Source organism: Dermacentor albipictus, unplaced genomic scaffold (genome assembly GCF_038994185.2).
Source record: "Dermacentor albipictus isolate Rhodes 1998 colony unplaced genomic scaffold, USDA_Dalb.pri_finalv2 scaffold_16, whole genome shotgun sequence".
Lineage (NCBI taxonomy): Eukaryota > Metazoa > Arthropoda > Arachnida > Ixodida > Ixodidae > Dermacentor > Dermacentor albipictus.
Window position 1 is genome coordinate 5,869,869 of NW_027225570.1, and position 23,529 is coordinate 5,893,397.

Genomic DNA, 23,529 nt, shown 5'->3' on the forward strand with positions numbered 1-23,529 from the left:
GTGAATCTGGACTCTAGAGAGCGTGACTACGCATGAGCCCGATGGTGTGCTGCCGCTGAGGCAATTTATATAGCCGAATTCCGAACGGATTAACACCTGAGATAGCTTTTGAAGTAGGTGACCCAAAGGCACGCTATCGGCCGGGCTTACAAAAGAACCCAAAAGGCGTGCAGATGAGTTTGGGTTTAGGGCAATGAATCTTCAAGAGGCCATTTCTAAATCTCTCTCGGCGCAGGGTAATTTGTGCGAAGTTTCGGGCACCACGAAGACTCGGAGGGTTTGGTGCCTGTGCGCGTATTTCGGGGGGCCACAATGCGCAGTACTGTAGCGGACGAAGACCACGTTGCGGCATCACAGAAAGAAAGAAAGAAAGAAAGAAAGAAAGAAAGAAAGAAAGAAAGAAAGAAAGAAAGAAAGAAAGAAAGAAAGAAAGAAAGAAAGAAAGAAAGAAAGAAAGAAAGAAAGAAAGAAAGAAAGAAAGAAAAGTTCTTGAGACTACGGTGGTGCTCAGCTGTGATCGACCTGCAGATGCAGTCGCAGTGAACGGGTTTACAACGGGACGAATAGTTGAAGTATCCCAATCTTTTCGCCGTGTTCTCTTTCGCGTCACCCGCCATGAGCGGGGCTTAAATCCGCGTTTATGCGGTACCACAGTTCCCCCCCCCCCTTGGTCTTTCCCGGCAGCCCTCTTACGCTTCACCTCCCCCTTGTCCATTTTCTGTTTTCTTTTCCTCGTCCCCAGTCCCCTTGTCATCCCAAGCTATGTCTCTCCGCTCCTTTATCTGCTATCTGTTAGCGCCGTGTTCCCCACTGTTCGGGCGCGATAATTGCGCGCAAAATTGAAGGCGTGAAGGAGGGAGGAGAGTGTGAGAGATGCGGAGGGGCAGCAGCGCTGTACGTGTAGCAGTACGTATAGCCGGAGGTTTTGACAGAAGACGGGTATGGGCTACAAACTCAAAGCGGCAGTGAATTCTAAAAGCGGGCGCTCAACACCCAACGCCGCAAGTCTGTGCTACCGAAGGCAACTAAAGAGGGGAGGGAGAGGGGAAGGGGCAGGGGGCAACAGTCTGTTTCACTGCGGAAGAAGTTGCGTGCATTGGTGTGGCAACCCGCTGTGACCTCCTGCTCTGCACGGAGGGCGGGTTGCTCGCTGCAGCTCTTGCAAGACCACGTGATCGGTCCTCCATGCCTCTCTAACCGCTTGCTGAAGTCTGCTGGCTTAATGTTTACGCGTCTGGTGGCCATTAGGACACAGCGCGCAAAATAAGTGACGGTATTATACGCTGGGACTTATTTTCGTAGAATACTCTATAACATCAATAAGTATTAAAAGGCCAATAAAATTTTACTACTGCGACTACTACTACTACTACCACTACTACTACGACTACAACCACTAACTACCTACTCACTACTAATAGACTACAACGACTACTGCAACTACTACTACTACTGCTACTACAACTACTCTCAAAGCGACAGCTATTTTACATATGGCTCATAGAAAAAAAATAGAACGAAAAAAGTGCGATATAAATAAACGAGGAGAGACAGACAGCACCGCGTCCCTCTTAGTATCCCGTTAGATTGCACCGTTTTCGTTCTAAATACCATGTACCGAGTAGGTCAATAGCGAACTCTCTTGAAACAATGAAGGAAAAAGAAAAAGAAAGAAAAGAAGACAGTACAAGCAGCGCATCGGAAGAAGCGAAGCACAAAGACGTCTATATATAGTTGTCTTCTCGCTAGTTATAGCACCTTGAGTCATTGATAAATTGCCAAGAAATCAAACTTTATTCTTGAGAAGCAGTGCCCCTGGGGGCTTTACGTTTGGACTCAGTTGCACGGAATAACCTTTAAGGGAGGGGAGGGGGGTGGGGGGTGGAGGTCAGCTTGGCCGAGAGCGCGCTACGGCGAGTGTCACGTCGCGCACGCTGTCCTCAGTGGGGTCTGTCAAAATCCCGGGTAATGAGAGAAAGGGAGGCGAGCATGTCGCATATATTAAGGAAATGTCGTTGTGCTCGATAGATGTCGCTCACGAGAACGTACTGATGAGACGTAGATAACTGCATTTAGCAAAGATGGGCGTCTGATTTGCGTTTATAGTCCTCGATCAATTTCGATTAACCACGTTTGAAGACATCATCACAACAGAGGATGGTTGAGGCAGAAGAAATATGCATACGCAGCTGAAATGAACCACCCTACCCCCCTCAACTTTCCTACCTCCCCCCTCTCCCCACACGCACACACACTTGTGATGTGTTGTTAGAGTTAGAGCTCTGGTAGCCACGTCATCGTGGTTTCTTTTTCGTCTTTTTTGTGATGAAATAAGTTTCACTTGGTAAATGATGGAAGGAAGGGCTTTGAGGTGACGGATTTATTTTGCTTTAACTATAAAGAGAAATTGACCAGAACACATAGGAAAATCAGTGTCATGCCAAGCGATATAGCTTCGATAGGAAGCGAACATTGTTGGACTCTGACCACATCCGTCGCTGGCACAGAAATCTATGGCACAGAAAGCACAGAACTGCAGTTATTTTGAACAATTTCCATTCACGAAGCTTCCTTTAAGCGCAGTTAATATATAGGGCTGCAAGCACTATTAACGTGCTCCAGGAACGCAGTGAAGAAAGAGCAGCGTATAAATCGTAATTAAAAGTTATGCACATATAGCGCACATGTTGGAATGTGTGTGGAGAGAAGCATTCGCGAAGCGATTAATTAATGCTCTAAAATTAAATGTGACGTGCACGGTAGTATTTATTGTCGTATAGTGCGACGCGTAGTCTCCTGCGGCGCCCAGGTCGCGATTTTAATGTCACGCAATGTTTATGTTTATGGAGTACACAGTTCACAAGCTACATGGAAATGCTGAACGCGCAGTTCATGCGAATGCGCGCTGTCAGACGTCGACGGAATGACGTGCGCGAGTATGAAAGCGATGCTTGAAGTCTGTCGATGGAAGAATGGTGAGGACAGGTGTATGCAGATAGGAGTGCGCGACACGTACAAACGATGGTGGTATAAGGTTGACTTCCTCATTTCGTTCCAGCGTCGGTACCCAAATGTAAACTTTCGCGAGGACCATTTGAAGGATTGAGTTGGAAATCTCAGGAAGTCGGAAAGCTTTATTCTCCATGGATGTCAAAATGCGGGCATCTGAGAAGTTTAGAAATTCAGCCTGCACAAAAAAGAAAAAAAAGATCAGGATATATCGTTGTGGGGTATCATTTGTTGAAGTGTTGTAGCCTTGAGAGGAAGTTGAGTCAGCACTGTTATTACATCGTAACGGAGGGTCGCAATAGCAGAGAATGCGGCGATCGATTTGGTTGCACAGGAAAATTCTCCGGAAGCGAGCTAACGCAACAAGCGCAACATTTGATTTCGCATTAGTGATTAAGCTGTTATTCCGAAGAGACCCCTTTCATATATATATCCTCTTTTGCGTGACATAATATCTGTCATCTTATCTATCATCTTACTGCATTCTATTAAATTCATTCGAGAAACACGATACTTTGAACTAACGCTGACCACGGATCCCCATGTTCGCTTCGTCAGATCCGCTTCCGCTGGATGGTCCAATTAACGTGCGCTCAAAAGTAATATCCCCAACAAGTTATCGATGGAGAATACGTCATCAGTCATTGAAGTATATGCATGCCAGCATAATTCCCATAGATGTAAATTAGCACTACGACCTTACTTCTAGGACCGATTATGTTTACAAGGTATCCTGTTCCGAAAACAGAAGTCGCGCACGTTTCTGAATGTATGGCGAGCTACAACGCATGTTGCGAAACAGACGACAAGCTTTACTTTTCCTTAAAGGGAAGGAGGCCGGGAAACCGTCCGAACCCAATTTTCGCACACCTTACCGCGAAACAGACGCCAGAGCCATCTGTCCACGCTTCCCGCACACCGCTGTCTCCACGGCCAGCAGACGGAACTGTGAAGCCGTGAAAAACTAACCTCGCACCTCCGTGCCGATTACGCACCGACCTTCGACCAACCAACCTTGAACGCCGCGCGACACCGTTCCGACAAAAGCGCGTTTATCCTCGCCGAATGCATCTCGCCGCCGCCATTGCGATCAATGCGCCCCCTCGCGGGCAGAACCCGCTTTCCTTCGCAGCCTTCGCGCGGCAACTCGCGGGTACGCACCGCATTTGAAAGGTTGTTTGAAAGGTTGAGAGATCGCGACAACGATCTGGGCACAATGAAAGAGAGAGAAAGCGTTTCCTAGGAAAAACACGGCACTTAAAACCACTCTCTCGGCGTGGCGCCAGAGCCCCCCTTGCAAATGCGCCACGAGGACCTTGTGATCTCCAACACGCACAGGTGTCCCAGCGGACGCGTGTGAGAGCAGTCAACCGTTGAGAGCTCGTGAACGCTTGTAAAAGGACGCGGTGTCGAGCTCTCGTCCTTTGGTTTTGTGTATGCGCGTGTATACGTGAGACCCGAAACGAATGCTGCTATGCTATCCCCCCTCAACTCTCACGCCCATACATACTGTGGCTCACCATCCTCACTCCGGCACCATCTCCTCCCGGAATCCGCCTATACTGGGTGTTGTGAGCGACTGTTTGACGCCCCTTCGCATTAGCTGTCATACGAACGATCAGACGCCCGTTGTTGTAACATGCGTCGCTTTATGCGAGAAAGCACTTCCTTCGCTTTATGCGAAATCAAATCTCCGGACGTATAGCGAGCACGAGGGACTATATACCGGAAACATTTAAAGCTCCACAAAGACGCGGTAAACACAAAGCAAAAATATACGCAGAATTGCCCGTGCGCATCGCTTAAGGCAACCAGACAGTTGGCGCTGAGACTTCTGTTGAAAGGGTAATTCTATTTAGTTGTGTTTGCTAATTTTCGCGTTCAGCATGTTAAGCAGCTGAGCTCTCTAAACAAGTATCGACGTATGCTCAGTACTCACCTCCTAACTACTTTTCTTTGCTGATCATATCGTAGCGCATCGACACAAGTTTAACACGTACGCGCATATCGCAGTCAGCGCCTCTGCGTAATCAATAATCATAACTTTCCCGTGTTGCCGTACCGATGATACGAGTATCCCAACCTTGCACCGATAGCCGTATCGAGAAAGTACAGCATTTAGTGCGCTTTGCTCATTGTTCTCAGTTGGCCGGCAAAGATAGACGCGTATGGTGCAATTAAAGTGAGATAATCTTAGCGCTGCAAAAAACTGCGGCAGTTTGTCGTAGTGCTCTCCTGCTATACTGTTGGCTGCTACCTCCTGGGCGTACATTAGAAACAGCCGTCGCCTGCGTTGCACATGCTTTGTTTTTGTCGGGCGGGAAGATTCACCTTACGGTCAGGTGCGTTTTTCTGTGAGGAAATACCGTGTTGCTAAAACTCACTAAGAGATAGTTAAACCACCACCATACTGGATCAAGCATTGTTGTACTACTGATAAGAATTACGTGGCGTGGTTAAACCTTTATAATAATTGAGCTGGCGAGACACATCCACTGCAAATTCCCTAAAGTTTCCCACTCGCAGCGTCAGCAAGATCTTAGCATGAGAAATTTTACTATTTTGTCATACGTATGTGTTTTATCCCTTCATACCCAACTATTTGAGGCTGTGTGCTTCGTTTCTCAATATTCATATGCGTCCATCCTGCCGGGCTTAAAGAACGGGTCTGGAGATGTGTAAACAAATAATAAAAGTATGTCTGTAACCATTGTACCACCGTTACCAAATGCCACTTAACCCTAGCTGAGCATGCGCGACAAACAATGTGCATGCGTACTCGATGACAGGGTGTATCTACATACGTCGAACACTGGCGCTACGCTAAAAACGCTATACTTCTGCATCCAGGTCTCCGTTTGTCTGTACATATACGTGAGCGTTATAACTGACGTGGCATACCCGTGACTTTAAGCGGCCCTACCGTTCACCTTATAGAACAGCGCTTACGAAAGTGAACGGACATATATATAGATACACTCGAGGTCGCCATAGCGGCACTGCATTTAGTGGGCCACCGAACAATAATATAAAAAAAAGCTAACCCGAAGAAACTTGAAGCGGAACGCGAGAAACGGAAGGGGAAGGGCCGCGCGTTGAAAAGCGATCGGTGCTCCAGACGCAGCGTGCGTTCCCTTCGGCATAGTGCTCCTGCGAGCGGCCATACCTAATGGTTTGGGTATTCGCGCATTCCAGATACGCTAGCGCCGCCGCGCGGATTTTTTCGGAACCCGGGAGGGGGTGATGGATTTCCCGCCCACGCGGTTTCTGCAGCTGTGTTGGCGTTTTGGTACTCTTTGATATGGGGAAAAAAAGACAGTCGACGAGCGAAGAGCAACCGCATGTGCAGTGTGCCACAATGCACAAATCGTGCAATATTGGGAAAAGTATTGGGAAAAGCACCACTTTCCAAAAGAAAAAAAAAGACAGGAAGTTGTGGGTGATCAAGCTCCGCATCGGGAAGCAAGTGAGCGAAGAAATAGTCATATGTAGCGAGAATTTCAACAAAAACTTCTTTTGGGGCCACCGTGGTGAGTGTACTTGACTGTTGCTCAATGATTTCATTTTATTTTTGTGGCGAGCTCTTACGAAAGCGGCTGAAGAGAAACGCTGTGCCTTCGCAAAAGATCCCGCTGTGGTCCCACGAAGCAAGACTGAGACCATGGTGTAACTGAGACCTAGCGTTGGCCGAAGATGGCCCTCTACAGATTCCCAAAGTAAATTTAAGTACACGAGTGTCACCGTTTATTAAGTTTTCTGCCTGCACTCGCGCTGTTTCGGCAAATACTCTGCGACGGTGCCTGACGCTGCGTCGCGCGCATTGCAAACTAGAGAACCTATTCCGCAACTGTTCATAGTCGTTTTGTGTGAGAACGAAACAGTCTATGCACAAGGCGTTCGCTGATTTTTTTTTCTTTTGCTGTATTCAAAGGTGTGTACTGATCGGGGGTCGAGCGCACGTGTTTCTGATTTTGTAGTTTTGTTTGGTCTTAAAGTATCTCTTCTATAACAATGTTGCAAGAAACAAGGGCCAGGACTACGTACCTGAAGCGGTCATTGATGAAGAATGCGCATGCGAGCTTCCCTACAGCACGCGAAAACATTAATCGTGCTGTAAAACGGGGCGCGCTGGCACACGTCATAGTGTCACTCATATATTGTAAATCGGCACTACTGAAATGTTTACGTATTATCTGGCATCATTAACAAGCATTCCGTATATAAGCCGGTGCGTCGAGCCATTTATCTCATCGCGAATGCACCCAACGTTTACCTTATGCAGCGGCATAAAGCGCATACTGCGCTTTGTTTACATCTGAGCGCTACCGATTAACTGCTTGGTGTCAATTCTTGTACATCGCGTATAGATTACGAAACGTAAGGATACATAGTGACCTTTACGGCGCCGGTTACACTGCAGACTTGAACTTCTATAGTATGCGGCGGGCCTCTCACGGCGCTTGTCTGCAGGCAGAGTTACTCGACCTGAACAGCCACGCTTGTCGTCTTTCGTATTTCACACCATATTATATGGCCAGCGTTAAACGTAGCCTCTCCCTCTACAACACATCTCTGCGTTTCCTTAGCAATGTTAAGGATCGCGCTTAGAGATAACAGAGGCCCGTAAGCCGCCTGCTTCTGCAGATGTGCACGCTTTCGTATCGCCTCCATCACCTCTATCCCCGCCATATTGGAACGTTCTCCGCGCCACCTATAGGTGCTGGAAAGTGCGAATAGATTTCGGGGTTGCACGCCCCAACGCGCCCCTTGAACGGGACGGACAGTGGCCAGCCTGCGCGCGCTACTCGGGACACACCACTCTATACACCTATACTCGCACCGTGAACTCCCCCCTTTGCCCTACCTCACTTTAGTACCAATCCCTCGCAGAAAGCATTAGCACCGGTCTCTCTTTGCGCGCGCGCGCGCATTCACACACCCGCTGAGCGCGCGCGCCGGTAAAGGATACCGGGCTTGAGCGTCGACCACGCCGGGCAAAACAGGCAGGAGTGCGAGACCGGACGAGATGGAAGAACTATACCTGGCTCCTTTGTAATAGTTGCGTGCACTACGATCCAAATATGGATCTCGTGTCACGATATCGTGTCACGAGAAGGTTTAAGGACTAGTCAAGTTGCTCTTTTGTAACTTTTTTCCTTATATTCTCCATAAACTTGCATATTTATGGAAATAAATTCATTCATTCATTCATTCATTCATTCATTCATCTGTGCGTGTGTTTGCCTGTGCGGGGGCGAGCGGGGGAGGAAAGGGGGGGGGGGGGTAAAAGTGGTATTAGTACACACATATAGGAGTGCCAGTCTGGGGCCCCACAAATTTTCCTGCCCTAAGTGCGCAGAAGCGTTTTGTCAGGAGAAACTGGGCAACGAATGCGTTTCTGTTACTAATATATTAATGTTTTTTAAACGCGCAATATACTGTTTTGTAGATTTAAAACAGAACGCAGGAGAAGTGTATTCACTTGCTGGCGGAGTTATACCCCAGTCAGACGGGGGCCACTTACGTTGTTCGATCGAGCCCGATCGGTATCGAATGTCGCCGATCGCGTTCGGCGCCTTTGCGCGAGGAAGCCAATTATGATCGAGAAATTTCCTCCCGATCGGGCTCCATCGCGATCGAACCCGTGCGAAATGGGTCTTATTGCGCGGGCAACCTCGACCCCTGCCTCCACATTGGTCAACCCGCCCCGACTACTTTCACAGTCACTGCACCGAACTATATCGGCACAGCGTTAAGTGTCGGCGAGTGCTCTGCACAGAGAGCGTCGGGTAACCTAGGCGTCGGTGCTTATTCGCGCACCAGTGGATGGGTAAAACAAAATACATAAAGATAAAACGACGCAAAAGTGAACGGAGGCGTGAAGGTGTGAGTTAGTTTGAGAGGTCTGACGAAGACCCGGGCTATATACGGTTTCGCTGCAATTGTGCCGCCGTCCGTTGTTGTTGTGCGCGCGCCGAGAGACAATGCATCCCACGCCGTTTGTCGGCATGGGTGCGTGTTTCACGAGAGGAGGAGGAGGAGGAACTTTATTATTGCAGAAACCGTTGCGCGGTTTATTCCTGGGTGGTTCCCTCTGACAGGGCTCCACTGGCGATCGCGGCTCGCCGGGCCTGGTCGAGGGTCGCCAGTTGGCTTCCCAGGTCCAGTTCGGAGAGTCTCGCCTCCCAAGACCACGTAGTGAGTGTGTGTGTGTTGTGACTCGTGGCGAAATTGCGTCGCCCGGACGGTCGGTGCATTCGTGTGTTATGTGCGCGAGTGTCGCTGTGTGGTTGCTACACCAGGGACATGTTCTGGACGTATAACTGTCTGGGTAGATTGCGTGTAGACGAGACAAGTGTGGGTATGTGTTAGTTTGCAGGCGGCGCCAGTCCCTTGCCTGGAGTTTATTGAGAGCTTTGTGTGGGGGAGCGTATTGCGTTCTTCCGAGCCGTTGGTCTTGTAGTATTTGTTGACCTGTCGTTAATAACTCGTGGGTCCCTCGTCGGTGTGTCGGGGACTGAAGAACGGTGTGATCTGCCGCTCGGCACCTCGAGCTGCGCAGTCCGCCTCTTCGTTGCCCCGCAGGCCTTCGTGCCCGGGGCACCAGACGATACCGTAGGTCCATTGTAGTGTGCGACCCAGGATTCGAATGGCTTGTATAGGGAGTGTTCCATTCAAGTATAAACGACAAGCCGCTTGTGAGTCAGTAAGGACACGGGCGGACCTTCCCTTGCTCTCAGCGTCGCGAAGTGCGAGAGCGATTGCTGCTGCTTCTGCTGCTGCGCTGCATGTGGCGCGGATGGAGGCAGAGACTACCAGGTTCCCCTGATTGACCACGGCGAGTGTGTATTTGGGCCCGCAACGTGGCGACGAGGGATACGGGCTAGCGTCCGTGTAGTACGTATCGGGGTCTGTGAAACATGCGTTTGTGCAACATGCGGGCACGCGCTGCTCTTCTCTCTTGATTGTGGATGGGGTGCATGTTCTTGGGGGTTGGGTCTACTACAATGTTCTCTCTAATGTGATTAGGCAAGAGTTGTGTTTCTTCTTTGCAGTACTGAGGTTTCAGCGGGTACCCTAGCCGTTGAAGAAGGTGTCTTCCCTGTTGAGTCTTGTTGAGGCGCTCCCTCTGCGCTATGAGCGTGGCACTTGCTAGCTCCTCAAAGGTGTTGTATACGCCTAGCGCTAGTAATTTCTTTGTGCTTGTGCTTGACGGTAGCTGTAAGGCCGTTTTGTACGCCGTTCTTATAAGAGTGTCCATGCGTTCTGTCTCGCTTTTGCGCTTGACTTGATACGGTAACGCGTACGTGACACGGCTGATGACGAGGGCCTGTACCAGGCTTAAGGTTTCGTCCTCTGTGAAACCATCTTTGCTGCGCGCTACTCTGGCGATGAGTGATGCGGTGCTTCTTATGACGTGATTTAATTTCTCTGAGGCTAGATTTATGCCGTTGTTCTCCTGGATGTGCATACCCAGTATGCGTGCGGTCGGGACGCGCTTTATAGGTTGCCCGGCAATCTCGAGATGTATTGGCGGGGCTCGATGTTCCTTAGTTTGCTTAGGCCGGACTTGAAGGTACTCCGAATTGTGTGGGGCACACCTCATTCCTGCTGTGGTTAGGTATGACTCGATGTATCCGATAGCTGTGAGTAACGTGTTTTCTCTGTCGCCGTATGAACCCTTGGTTGCCCATAGAGCGATATCGTCGGCATAGAAGGCACATCCGAGTTTTGGGATGTTTTCCAGTTGTAAAGCAAGTTTTCTAAGTCCGATGTTGAAGAGCAAAGGAGATAATATTGACCCTTGCGGAGTACCCTTCTGCGGTAGATCATATATGTCCGATTGTACGCCTGCTATGCCGATGCGAGCCTTGCGGTGGCTGAGAAAAGCCACGACATAATGGTATACTCGCTCTCCGCATCCTATGGCGGTGAGGCCATCTAGGATGGTTTCGTGTGCTATATTATCAAATGCTTTTTCTACGTCGAGGGCTAGGAGTATGTTGTTGTTGCTGCCCGGTTGTGGGTTGAGGACCTCTTCCTTGAGGAGGAGGAAGACATCCTGTGCTGACATGCCTTTGTGAAATCCGTACATGCAATTGGGGTGTAGTCCATGTTCTTCCATGTGTTGTTCCATTCGAGTGAGTACAACTCGTTCAAGAAGCTTGCCTAGGCAAGACGTAAGGGAGATCGGTCGTAATTGATCGAGCCTGCGCGGTTTTCCTGGTTTGGGTATAAGGACTATGTGAGCTGTAGTCCATTCCTCGGGTAATGTGCCGCCCGGTGCCCATATTTCTTCGTTCAGCTGCTTTGTAAAGGCTCGCAGGGTCTCATCGCTTAGGTTTCTCAAGATGGCGTTGGTGATCCCGTCGGGACCCGGTGCCGTGTTTTTCTTGAAGCTCTGTGCTGCCGCGTATACCTCCGCATACGTGATGGGTGCATCAAATATCTCGTTCGGAGCTCCCGGATATTGAGGGTATGGTTTCGGATGCCCGGTCCGGATTCCCGTGTACGTTTGCTGGAGTTCCTGTATGAGTTCATCCTCGGTTCCCGGATATTCGCCAACGAATTTTTGTAGGGTTGTGTTTGTTTCTGTTTTGGTGTTTGAAGGATCGATGATGCTGCGGAGTATGTTCCATGTCTTTTTGGTGCTTAGCGTGCCTTTAAGCGAATCGCAGAACGTGCGCCAATTGTCCCTGTGAACCTTCAGGGCATAATCGGTGGCCTGTTTAGTGACGTTTGAAATCCTAAGTCTAAGTTTGCGATTTAGCTTCTGTTCGCGCCATCTTCTTGTGAGGCCTCTGCATGCTTCCCATAAGTGCATTAGATGGTTGTCGATTGCCGGCGTGTCGGTATCGGTTTGGTACACTTTAGTGTTGGCGTCATATAGTTCTTTGATGCGTTGGGCCCACTCCTTGATCGTGGTTAAGCGGCCTTGATGTTCCGGCAAGGGTAGACTTATATCTAAATCGAGCTGTTGCCTCTCCCTAAACTTAGGCCAATTTGTAATTTTGGCCTTCCCTAGGAGTCGGCGTAGTTTGGCCGAGGCGCTGGTGATTTCGATAATGTAGTGATCACTACCCAGTGAGTCGTCTAGGACCCTCCAGCTTCACGAGAGAGCGGCCGCAGTACGTTTCATTGGCGCTGGCGGCCTTCCTAAATATACGTGTCCATCGAGTGAGAGTGATTTCTTCTATACATTCGTTTTTTTTATTCCTCCTTCAGTTCCCCCCTCCCTCCCTCCCGCCCTCCCTCCCCTCTCTCTCTCTCTCTCTCTCTCTCTCCTTTCTTTTTTTTTACGCGCAGGATTGTAACGATCGCGCCCTGTGAGAGCGGAAGTGCGCCTCTGCTGCCAGGCTCATCTCCTATTTATTATTTATCTATTTTCCTGACGTCATGCAGCAGTCTGTAAGTGCCGGCAAATATTGTTCGATTGCTCTTGTCCGTGTGCACCGATATTCATCATCATCATCAGCCTGGTTACGCCCACTGCAGGGCAAAGGCCTCTTCCATACTTCTTCAACAACCCCGGTCATGTACTAATTGTGGCCATGCCGTCCCTGCAAACTTCTTAATCTCATCCGCCCACCTAACTCTCTGCCGCCCCCTGCTACGCTTCCCTACCCTTGGGATCCACTCCGTAACCCTTACCGATAGTAAGTCCCCTTTATGCCCGTAGGAATTGAGAAAAAGGCATTGCAGAATTCCTTTTGCTTTACTTAATTTTATGGGCGTTCCAGGGGTGAAACCTTCGCGTAGAGTGGAATAAGCCGATTTGAGAGAAACTACCTTCAAATAACTAATCGAATACTGCATATTCCGATTGCTATCAGAGAATACCGAAGTAAACTGAAATATAAAGCTCATACGTAGAGTCCGCTCGGTAAAGAGAAGAAGAGGGCTTATTATTTACGCCATTTTGTACACGTAATGCTCTTCGCAGCTGGACTTCCGGTTAACTAACTGGGGAGATCGTAAATGCGAAACTGAAAGATTGTCGTGCACCTGGCACGCCATGACGTGACAACAATGTCAGCCTTCTGATGACAACAATGAAAACAATGTCAGCCTTTCGTTTTGTTGAACAATGAAAGACAGCAACGGCACGTGTAACCAAATGCCCGAAGGAGGCAAGTGTAACACTGCAGCACCACGAACGTCGTCTTAAAGAAAGATACGAACGCGCTGAAATTGACCGAATAAAAGAAAATATCTGCTAGATAAATGGCGAAAACAAATATTAGGCTGCACGTAATTTAACCGAAAGGACACGTAGTCTTTAATCAGCATGCACAGGCTGGAACTAACGCCGTAACTCAAAAGTTTATGGATAGGAAGGTCATGAGAAACAACGTCAAATGCTTTTCACAGGTATAGAAGTACACGGTGCGTAATTGTCTTCGGTTAGCAACTGCGGGTCCCACAGAATCAAGAAAAGAAACAATTGGTTTGTTTCCACAGACCTACCATGACCAAAATCATATTGGCGTATACTAATCGTATGCTTAACAAAAAACGACAGATATGTAAACATGGCTATTTCAAACACTTTTGCAAACGGAGAGAAGGAGGAAAACACGGGGCGATAAGTTTTCATGCCGCTCATGCTGCCACTTTGATGAAATAGCACGACTATTATATTCTTCCAACAAGAAGGAAAGGCAAAGAGGTACGCAAAGCAAGGCTAAAAATGTGCGTAGGGAGAGGAGCCAAAATAGATGAACAGCCTTCGATAACAAAACTTCATATTCGGCCGTAAGCAAGAGAATGCTTTGGTTTAAACTTATACGCCGCGATATCGTGTTTGGGTTGGGTGTATGAGAGCGGGAATGTTTTTACCCTCGTGAAAGAACAAATTTGAGGCAAAATATAATGTTTGTGCGGGCTGTACTCTTTCTTAGCATCATTTGGTGCAGAATATATAGGTAAGGAAATTAAAATTCCAACAGTGTTCACGATGAACATAGCGTGCCGCCTGCCACATTACAAGAAAAAATCCCAGCAGTGACATATAACTATCTGAAGAAAGGGAAGTAGGTTTTCTTTCAGCTTGCGTCAACCACTTAAAGGATATGTAATGTAAAACTAACCCCAAAACAAATCTCCACAAGGGATCCAGCCTACATGTTGAAGCTATCAATTAGTCGCTCCAGGAAGACGTCATACAATTTTAGTGAAACTATATAGCTGGAGCTGCGAGAAACGCGCTCCGTTTCTTGCACAAAGCTTTTTTGAAGCGACCTTGATATTTCTTGCGAGTTTTCTGCACGTCAAACGTATTTTCGCAGACGGAAAATACACGCGTAACTGCATAGCGTATCACATATGATACGCGACCAATTTTGCATAATATAGTCGCAACCAATCGTCTGTTTATAAACGCGAGCTTGGTATAGGCATATATGGCTTGCGGAAAGGCTTGTAAAAGATTTTTTTCACTAGAAAATTAACATGCACGCAGTGAGAGGTTAACTGAAGAAAATGACTAACCGGCGCTCTGTGCCATTTTCTGAGACAGACGAAAGCTTTGTTGTCCAGCGCTATTACTCATTTTCTTCAGACATGTGCCAAAGTAGCCCAAGTTAGCGCGTTATCGGAGAGGTTAACTACTTGATGTATTTGCTGGTGCATCTCCGCAACTTCACTGCCGTAAGAATCCCTTCCCATCACTTCACTTCTGTTGCAAGCCTTGTACAGAGCAAGAACAAATCCATCGTAACTAAGCGCATCCGCAGGCGGTTAGGCAGAAAATAGATATAGTATAGTAACTATAGTATAGTATAGTATAGTATAGTATAGTATAGTATAGTATAGTATAGTATAGTATAGTATAGTATAGTAATATATATAGATATAGTAACAAGAAAACTATGCAATTACCAGCCCTGCAGCTTTGCCAAAATTACTTTAGTGGTATTATACTACTCAATCATTTATAAAATAAAATTTTAAAACCGAAGTGAAAGTTCTTTGTTGTTAAACTTTAAGGCTCCACTAAAAAGACGCAGGTACTCCCTATAAGAATAGCAATGAGTGACATTTTGATCGAGAATAATGCGATGTTTATGTTACAGAAAAAAAATCCACATTGACATTGCTTGAGCCACAGCTGAGTTTCTAAGTAATGTACATATTCTAGCTGCGTCCTCGACTTCGGCCAGCACATTTTTTCAACATTAGGGAGAATTACAAAACTCGCAGTGTTGCATTAAGGAGTTATGTCAAGAACATGGATGTTTTAGCATAGCGTCGTCAAATTGCAAATAACTAGAGAAAGAGAAAAAAAACGTAAAGGAAAAAGTATGGAGGTTAACGAAGGACGTGGCCGGTTGGCTACCCTGCACTTGGGGAGGGGGAAGGGAAGAGAAGACAAATAATAAAGAGTCAGTCATTGAGAACAAATTCGCTGAGGAATGCCCGCTGTCACTTCATTAAGGCAACTGGGCTGCACGAACACTTTAGACAGTGAATAACCAGGGTGTATGGCCTTTCTGAGCTAAGAGTATGTTTATCACTTACGCTACCCATGCCTAGCCTCTTCCTGCTACATTCCAAGCCAGTTTGTACAAAGAGGCTTCTGCCATCCTCCCGCCGTTGTTATCATGTGTTACTTCTCCAGTAGTTCAGTGCTTAGCGTAACATTACCGTTACTGCTTCCCACAACTGCCTACGCGCAGTCGGGGGGAATCGGTAGCAGTAGAATGGTAACGCTTAAACAAAATGATTTAAGGTGAGTTTGGAACTTTATGAGCCTCGTCCGCATCCATCTGTTGCCACGCGACCAAAGAACCACAGAACTTGATCGGCGATTTCAAGCTATCGCTGAAGACAAAGAAACTGGGGTATAGCAACCTGATATTTTGCACAAACAGTGTGATGTGTGGGACAGATCGAATACGGCTTTCTAATTTTTTTTTTATAAATGAGCTGATGTAATTACGGCGAGTACGAATGATTACTACATTTGTCATAATTGCCTAGCGAGACAGTGTTCTTCAGAAGCGTGCTTGCGATCTGCAAGCGGTGACTGAGGATGAAGCGACAGAAGGGTTGTGATGAAATTTTCCAGAGAGCTGCAGTTGAAGCTGAACCTTTGCAATTTATGACGCTGTCATAGCAATTGTCTAGCGTAGAGCCTCCGCCATACGTAACCTGAATAATTAGGACACATCTAATTGGCTTAACCTTAACAAACACGGCTGTAAAAAGTAAAATAAGCATTGAATGCTTTGGAAGGAAGATGTATTCAGCTATAGCACATTCAAGGCACCACAACCAGAAATTTCCAGCCCCCTCCGTAGGTGAAGTATAAAGGCGTTTCAGGCGTGTTCAAGTATAGCGTTGACAGTGCCTCCCTCAGCTTCTTGGCGTTAACTTGCATACTGCACTTCATTGCTTTGTCTCCCTTTCTTTTTTTTTCTATCCTCCATCCGTTGAGGTGCTGTTGCTTACAACGGACTAACAGCTACAGACCGGTCAGACACCGTCAACTTCCTTACCGCTGATACGTGAGTACCTCGATCATGAAAACCAATTAACTGTGCTCAGTGGCACTGCCTATTTTGTTACGTTCTATGAATACCATCAGCACGCACACGTGCCAAAAAAACAAAAAAGAACGAAAAAAACTATTCCATACAGGACAACCTGACTTGAAGATTGCGTGCGAGGATATAGCTCTAAAGGTCGAAACTACGGTGAAAAGCAGTCATCATGAGGACACTTCCACAGAGCGTGGGCTTCACATTTAAAATTCAATTTTTCACTGGCGATCGCTCGCATGCCTTCGAAACCACAGAAAACAGGGAGAGTGAGAAGGATTGATGCAGAGAGGTGTATAGCCGTTACAAAAACAAATTTCGTGCCCAAAATCTCGCACCAGATACGCGCATTACAGCCCGAATACCCCAACAGAAATATAAAAAAGAAGGAGAAAGGAAAAGTAAGCGTGGCTTCCGAAGAACGGAAGTCAAAGACGAAAAGAAAAAAAAAGATCAGAACACGAGAACAGTTGCAGTGATAAGACACCCATTACATCCGATCAACCTCGAAAGCGTTTCATTATCTTGACAGGGGAGCGCGTTTCTTGGTCTCCTGCATGTCCGTCCCCGACAATTTGCGCTCCTTCTGAACCGTTTTTAACGCGATAGCGTTAAGGAGCTCGTGTCGCAGAAAAGCCGGTGTCGTCGGCGTCGGGTGTCGGCGTCGGCGTCCGCGGCGTTGACCGTGAGCGATAAATAACGGCAGGCGTTTCATAAATAAAAAGCAACTTCCAAGATTTGCCCGGTGGGAATCGAACCAGGGTCTCCGGAGTGTGAGACGGAGACGCTACCACTCAGCCACGAGTTCGATGCTTCTAAGCGGTACAAACGCGCCTCTAGTTAATGCGGTGTTACCTTCGAAACGAGCCGTGGAAAGTTATACTGCGGTGTATATCGGTAATTATGAACATGTAACGTACAGAAGCCGCAATTACACGAGTTGCGAAGTGCGTTTCCGCTGCATTTCTTCTGCGCTTTCCGCACAAGCAGAGCCATCTTGCGGCAAACACAGAAGACCCACTCCTCTCAATGTACGGTGCTGCCCCGACAGGAGGCGCGCCGTGCGCGCATTGGGACCGCTGCCAGGCGCGTTGCAGTCCCGACTCCCTCTCCCCTGACGACGCTTCGCCGTGCTCCCGGTTGCAGAATCAAGCGCCGTTCCTTTCTTTAGATTACTATCTATCTCTCTGCCCGTGCCGATCACGACGTTTGGCTGGCGTAGATCGTTTCCCCTCCGAGACACCGAGTTCTTTGGTTCGTTCCGTTCGCTCAGGCGCACGTTTCGTTGCCGCGCCGAACGCTGCGTTGCTCGACGCTCACCGCGTGATAGGTGGGCGCTAAGTCCGATGCGGCGCGCATCGTAAGTGATCGCTGTGCCGTAGCGCATTGTCTTATACCCCTTGGCGGGTCGACGGGAACGCTGTCGCGTCCCACTCTTGAAGGCGAAGCTTAAGCGTCCTCCAATTTTTTCGTAGACGCGATTTCTTTTAGATAACCGTCTTACAGTTCTCAATATACATACAAACAGACACTCATATAAGTCTCTCTGGCCACGTCTTTCAGCTTTAGAGTTCGGCATCAGGGGGACGATCACGTGGTAGCCGGTATATATATATATATATATATATATATATATATATATATATATATATATATATATATATATATGGGCGCAGTGTTCGATTACCGGTCGCTCTACAGTCGTCTCGTCGCCCCTACGCCCTCGCGATTTCTCGCTTTCTGGTGCAAGTATACGCGGACACTTGCTGCACCCGCGCCAATTTCTAACACCCATCACTTTACCCGTGGGGTGACTCCTCGCGTGACCGGCTAGAGGGCACCGACGATAACTCGGAAACGTTGCGTACATAAAGACCGGGGACCGTAGACGGAGTTCATAACATATTAAGAGCGTCAATACGAAGAGCCTCGTTTTTTTCTTTCTTTCTGTCTGAAGTCAAGCACACAAGCGCGCAACAAGAACCAAATAGAGAATACTTGACACGACTGCCACTGTCATGACGGTTGGGGGTGGGGGGCCGACGATGTTCGCGTCGATAGGGCGAGCGGTTTTCAGGGCCGTGCGCGTGTCGACGGCGGTTTGTCAGCTAGCGCCATCTTGCGACAAGCGCCGGAGCGTTTCACCCCCACGCCGCGGCGGCTTCATGAATTATTTAGCCGGGAACGCGCGCCGAGGTGACCGCAACGACGCGCCTCGGTCAGTGTTCTGTCTCTGTTGTTTGACGTTGCTTTGTTTTGTTCATCGTTTCTTCTTTTTTTCAACGAAGCTGTTAATATTCCCCGCAAAAGGGGGGGGGGGGGGTGCAGACCTGAACGCGCTGTAATTTCAGGGGAACGGTCGCAAAATGTCTCGCTTGGTGCCGCGCGCGACGTGCGATGAACAAACGCAAGCCGTGGTGCGCGGGCGTGGCAACAGTGGCTCACCCGTGCGGTATCGGGTGATTTTGCATGCAAATTGGGGCGCCACTCTCCCCCCCCCTCCCCCACCCCCCACTCCATTCCCTCTCCTGCCCCTTCGAAAGTTTCAAGTGTCATTTCGAGCGGGCCGCGTCGCGCTTTCATCGCGTCGACACGGTTTTCTGTTACCCACCCGTTGCCATGGGTAGGATTTGACTTTCTTTCGTAGAGCGGCGAAGGAAAAAAAATGTGGCTGTTGCCGCGGGATCATTAACGCGCATTCTTCGTGCTATAAAACGCCCAGTGGGGGACAGGGGGCGCAGTTTTTAAAGCTCTCGCTCGCGGTACAAATGTGCAGGCTACGTATATCAAAGGGACACTAAAGATAATCGATAAATCAGCGCGCACTGATAAAGCATTCCTTCAGAACTCTTATTTTCCTTATTTTAGCGGTATAAGATTTTTTTTAGAAGGGAAAATGAGAGAAGTGGTTAGTGTGGGGAAGGAGGAAAGGCTAGCACTATTTTCTGCAACCCATGCGGGAGCACGGCCTAGCGCCAGCAGGCTGGGGACATGGCATTAAAAGAGGGAGAGGGCAGGAGGGAAATATGAAAGTGAGGGAATGAAAGTGAAATATCGATTTTGGAACTTCACGTCGAAACTTCATAGCAGGTACGTCAGTGCGACGTCACGGATTTCAAAGTCGTATTTTCGATCGTTCTTTTTTAATGTTCTTTATTAGTAGAAAAAAGGAAGTCGTTTTCAATAAACTGGAATGCACAAATAATTTCGATAACAAGAATGACCACTACAGCAGTCTTCTCCTCAAGATAACACAAACGTGGTGAAGCCCACTTTACCACAGAAGAACAAAGCCCGTTTTTTTTTAAAATATTTTTTATGTAACTGCGCAAACCGCTGTGTACGCACGCCAGACAGCTAATTGCGCTTTAGAAAGGCTTTCGGTTTGCTTGAATAGATGTACGAACAAACTTCATTTACATCCCATTCGAAACGGGCTGGTGGCTGCCGCTACCAAGCTGGCTATTTTGACCTTTCCGCTGCATTCATTGTCAGTCTTAAAGGTCAGTGGTTGATGCTAATTGACCACGTAACTTCGAAGAAATTTGTTAAACTAACAAATAACGTTCGTTCATTCTGCTTGTGTCCGGCGCTTACGCCACTACTCCAGCAGTCTTTTACTTTTCGCCACGAGATATTCGCCTAACTTTTTTTTCTCTAGGGTCTTTTAAGGGCTAATGCAACCACTTTTCGCTTTTGCAAATTAGTTATAATTCAGTAGTACATACTAACGAAGCTATCCTGAAAAAAGTGAAGGGCTGGATATTGTCTATTTTATTATCATATTTATTTTTAGTAGCCTCTCTATTGCTCCTCAGCGGACGAAGAGGGCACTTCGTCATTTGCATATACGACGCCGATCCGCAGTAAGGAGAACAGCTTTCTGCTGATTTAGAGATACGTGGTTGCGAAATTTTTAAATATAGATAGAAATACATGTGTCCCGGATTAGCGATCCAGAATCGCAAGCACTAAACCACATAATAATACACAGCGTTTCAACATCAACATTCACGACACAAATACATTGACCAATCAGTTCAGATTGTGATCGATAATTTTACTTGGCAAGTATTAGATATACCACATCTACGTTAGTTACTTCGGAACTGGGAAATGTCTCTATATTCTTCAATACTAAGCACTTGTTCGGAACGTCGTTCTCTGCCGAACGCTAACACATAAAACTTCACATGGACATCATTGTATCATGTTGTCAATTCATCACCTTTCTTTGGCAAGCTAAAATCAGCCAGGTGAAAGTGAGAAATAAAGCTGTCAAGGTCACGGGGATAAACACTTAAGGGTAAAGTTCAGGGAAGGGGTGTGTAAATACAGAGTCATTGCGAAAAAGAACGCAGGCATGTACTAATCAAAGCTTTGTATTCGTGCTCGAGCAGTTGTGGATTCCCTGGGTTATTCACGTGAGACCCGCGAGTGAAAGCCAGATGAGCACCTTGCAGTTCCGTCTAGAGGACACTATAGATGGAAGCCCACTGGAGGCCACGTTCACCTCTGATTTAGTTCATCGCTGCCTCCTATATATATGCCTATATTGACGTACGTCGCATTTGCGTCCGGGTCACTGAGTGACATCGACCGCGTTGCAGGAGAGACAACAGCATCCAGATCATAAGCATACATTGCGGCATTTCATGCCATCATGCCACAGAACTAATGGGCGACATAGACCTGGTTCACATCCACGACGCAAGACAGAGAAATGAAAGCAGAAAAGAGATAGATAGTTAAACGTTTCGAATCCCAGCGGGAACGTTTTTAATTTGATTGGGGAGGCGGGATGGATCGCTGCAGACCTATCCCGCAGGCGACGGTGACGTGGCTGGTTCATGTCCATGCCTCTAGGTAGAGAAATGAGAAAAGAAAAGCAAAGGAGAAACAAGCGTTATGAAAAAGACAATAGACGACAAGATAAGACAATACGAGACAAGACAAGGCATGACCAGACCAGACAGACAAATGGACGGATGCACAAACGCTCCTTTCGAGACGCGACAAAAAGCTCAGCAAAAGGGTTTGTTAACCTGGATTTGGACAACGGCAATTGCTCGCCACAGATTCAGTACGCCAGTGACAGTCACGTGGATGATGAGTGAGTGAGCGGTGTCCTTGCGCGCACCTCGGTTCGGCGGCACTGAGACACGAGCTATGTTCTTCCGTGGACATCATAAGAAGCCAACAAACACTGACACCAAGGACAGCATAGGCAGTCAGTGCTTGTTGGCTTCTTATGATGTGACTAATAAAAATCGGGCCCCTCTGTTAACCCCCTCTCTTCTCGTTCTTGGAGTGATCCCGCGAAGCGTTCCTTCGCATCAAATCCTGATTCATAAAGGCGAAAGAAGGCACGCATCGTTTGCACAAACAAACATGGGACGTGCGGAAAAAAAGAATCATTTTAGCCGAAGCTGAAACAAGTCTCTAGAACCGCGCAGCAGGATCAGCAGTATCTTGATCGAGTCCTGAATCGGAGGCGCGTCACAGCGTCTGAACCACACGCAAAACTTCGAATGTTATTGGTTATTACATTTATATCTCAAAGCTTTAATATAGTCTTTCTTTTTCGCGCATTGTGGTCAGTTATGGTACGAACGGAAACAAAATTCTAATCTTAGCCCTCACGCATTGGGGGAGGGGAGGGAGGGAACCAATCAACACGGACATACTTATATTTGTGTATTCAGCCTTTCCCAGTAAATCTGTAATCCCTGATCCCTTGGGTCGCTTGGTGGGGGTACCTGCGTCTTGCCGGCAAGGCAGTAATCGCTGCGCTGCAAAACGCGCTGCAGTTTTATAGCATTAAAAAAAGGCTTTACAATATGTTAGCTTCACATATAGATCTCGATATGTTCGGTTAGGTGGGCGGATGAGATTAAGAAGTTTGCAGGGACAACATGACCACAATTAGCACACGACCGGGGTAGTTGGAGAAGCGTGGGAGAGGCCTTTACCCTGCAGTGGGCGTAGCCATGCTGATGATGATGTTCGTTGGATCAGCATATTTTTTTTCAAAGCGCTTTCATCACACCGAAGTGACGAAAGGTGACACATAATAACATGAGCCGGCAATTTTTTCTAATTATCGCTTCACGCTCCTAACCATTACTCACAATGGCAAACTGGACATAACTGGGGTGATGATCATGCTCGCGATGCTGATGACACCTACCAACGTTGCCCACGTCGCGAACGACGAAGGCGGCCGCCGCGCTGCAGTACGTGTCAATCGCTGGAGCGAAGTCCCACTTTGCGGCTTCGATGTCGTATCGCGCCACCATCATTGCTGTTAAGACATAAAGAAGAGCCGCGTAAAGATATCGTAAGAAAAAAAACTTATCGTGCACGAAAGACTCCTAAAGATTAATTTATGGACGATTAATTAAGGCCATTAACTTATGGTGACGCTGTGTCGTCACCGTGAGCCACCGCCGTACAATACCGGACGAGTGCTTACTATCGACTAAAATGACTTATTACAAGCGTAGTTATCGTTTCAGGCCGTAGCTCACATGTCAGTGGCCCAGGGGAAGGTGCGTCTCCAAAAAACACAGAAGAGTCCACAGGCTGAGAGAGAGAGATAAAACTTTAGTATGTCCTTGATGGGGCTCAGGGGTGGCGGGGGTCGGGAGACTAACCCCCAATAGCCGTCCTTCCTCAGACGGCGGCCAGTCCTTGCTTTCTGGCGGCGTCTTCGGCCATCCGGACGGCCCAGAACTGCTCCCCTGGGTCCAAGCTGAGCAGCAATGTCTCCCACTGCTCGACCGTAGTTATGATGCGCGTGTTAGTGCGGGAGGTGTTGGTGGGTGAGGCTTTGGGGCATTGCCAGATAATATGATCGAGGTCAGCGCGGGCCTCGCACGCTTTGCAGAGTGGGGAGTATGCATCGGGTTGAGAAACATGTCCGCAATGAGAGGCATGCCGTAGTGGACGACTCTGACTTAGCTTTAAGCACTTGGGG

General features: G+C 47.8%; 1 protein-coding gene across 11 annotated transcripts in view; it reads right to left on the reverse strand.

Moving 5' to 3' along the window:
• Window positions 1-23,529, reverse strand: part of LOC139051925 (kelch-like protein 10) — a 47,919-nt gene that overhangs the window by 5,927 nt on the left and 18,463 nt on the right. For 8 of the 11 annotated variants that reach the window (XR_011509612.1, XR_011509607.1, XR_011509611.1 and 5 more), the window contains 2 exons: window positions 22,741-22,854; window positions 21,299-21,412 (listed from right to left, as the gene is read on the reverse strand). The exons of 1 other annotated variant lie outside the window; for it this stretch is intronic. The gene's annotated coding sequence lies outside the window, so the exon portion shown is untranslated. Of the gene's footprint in view, window positions 1-21,298; window positions 21,413-22,224; window positions 22,355-22,681; window positions 22,855-23,529 lie in introns of those variants that run through there. 2 more of the 11 variants (XR_011509609.1, XR_011509610.1) reach the window with 2 other exon arrangements.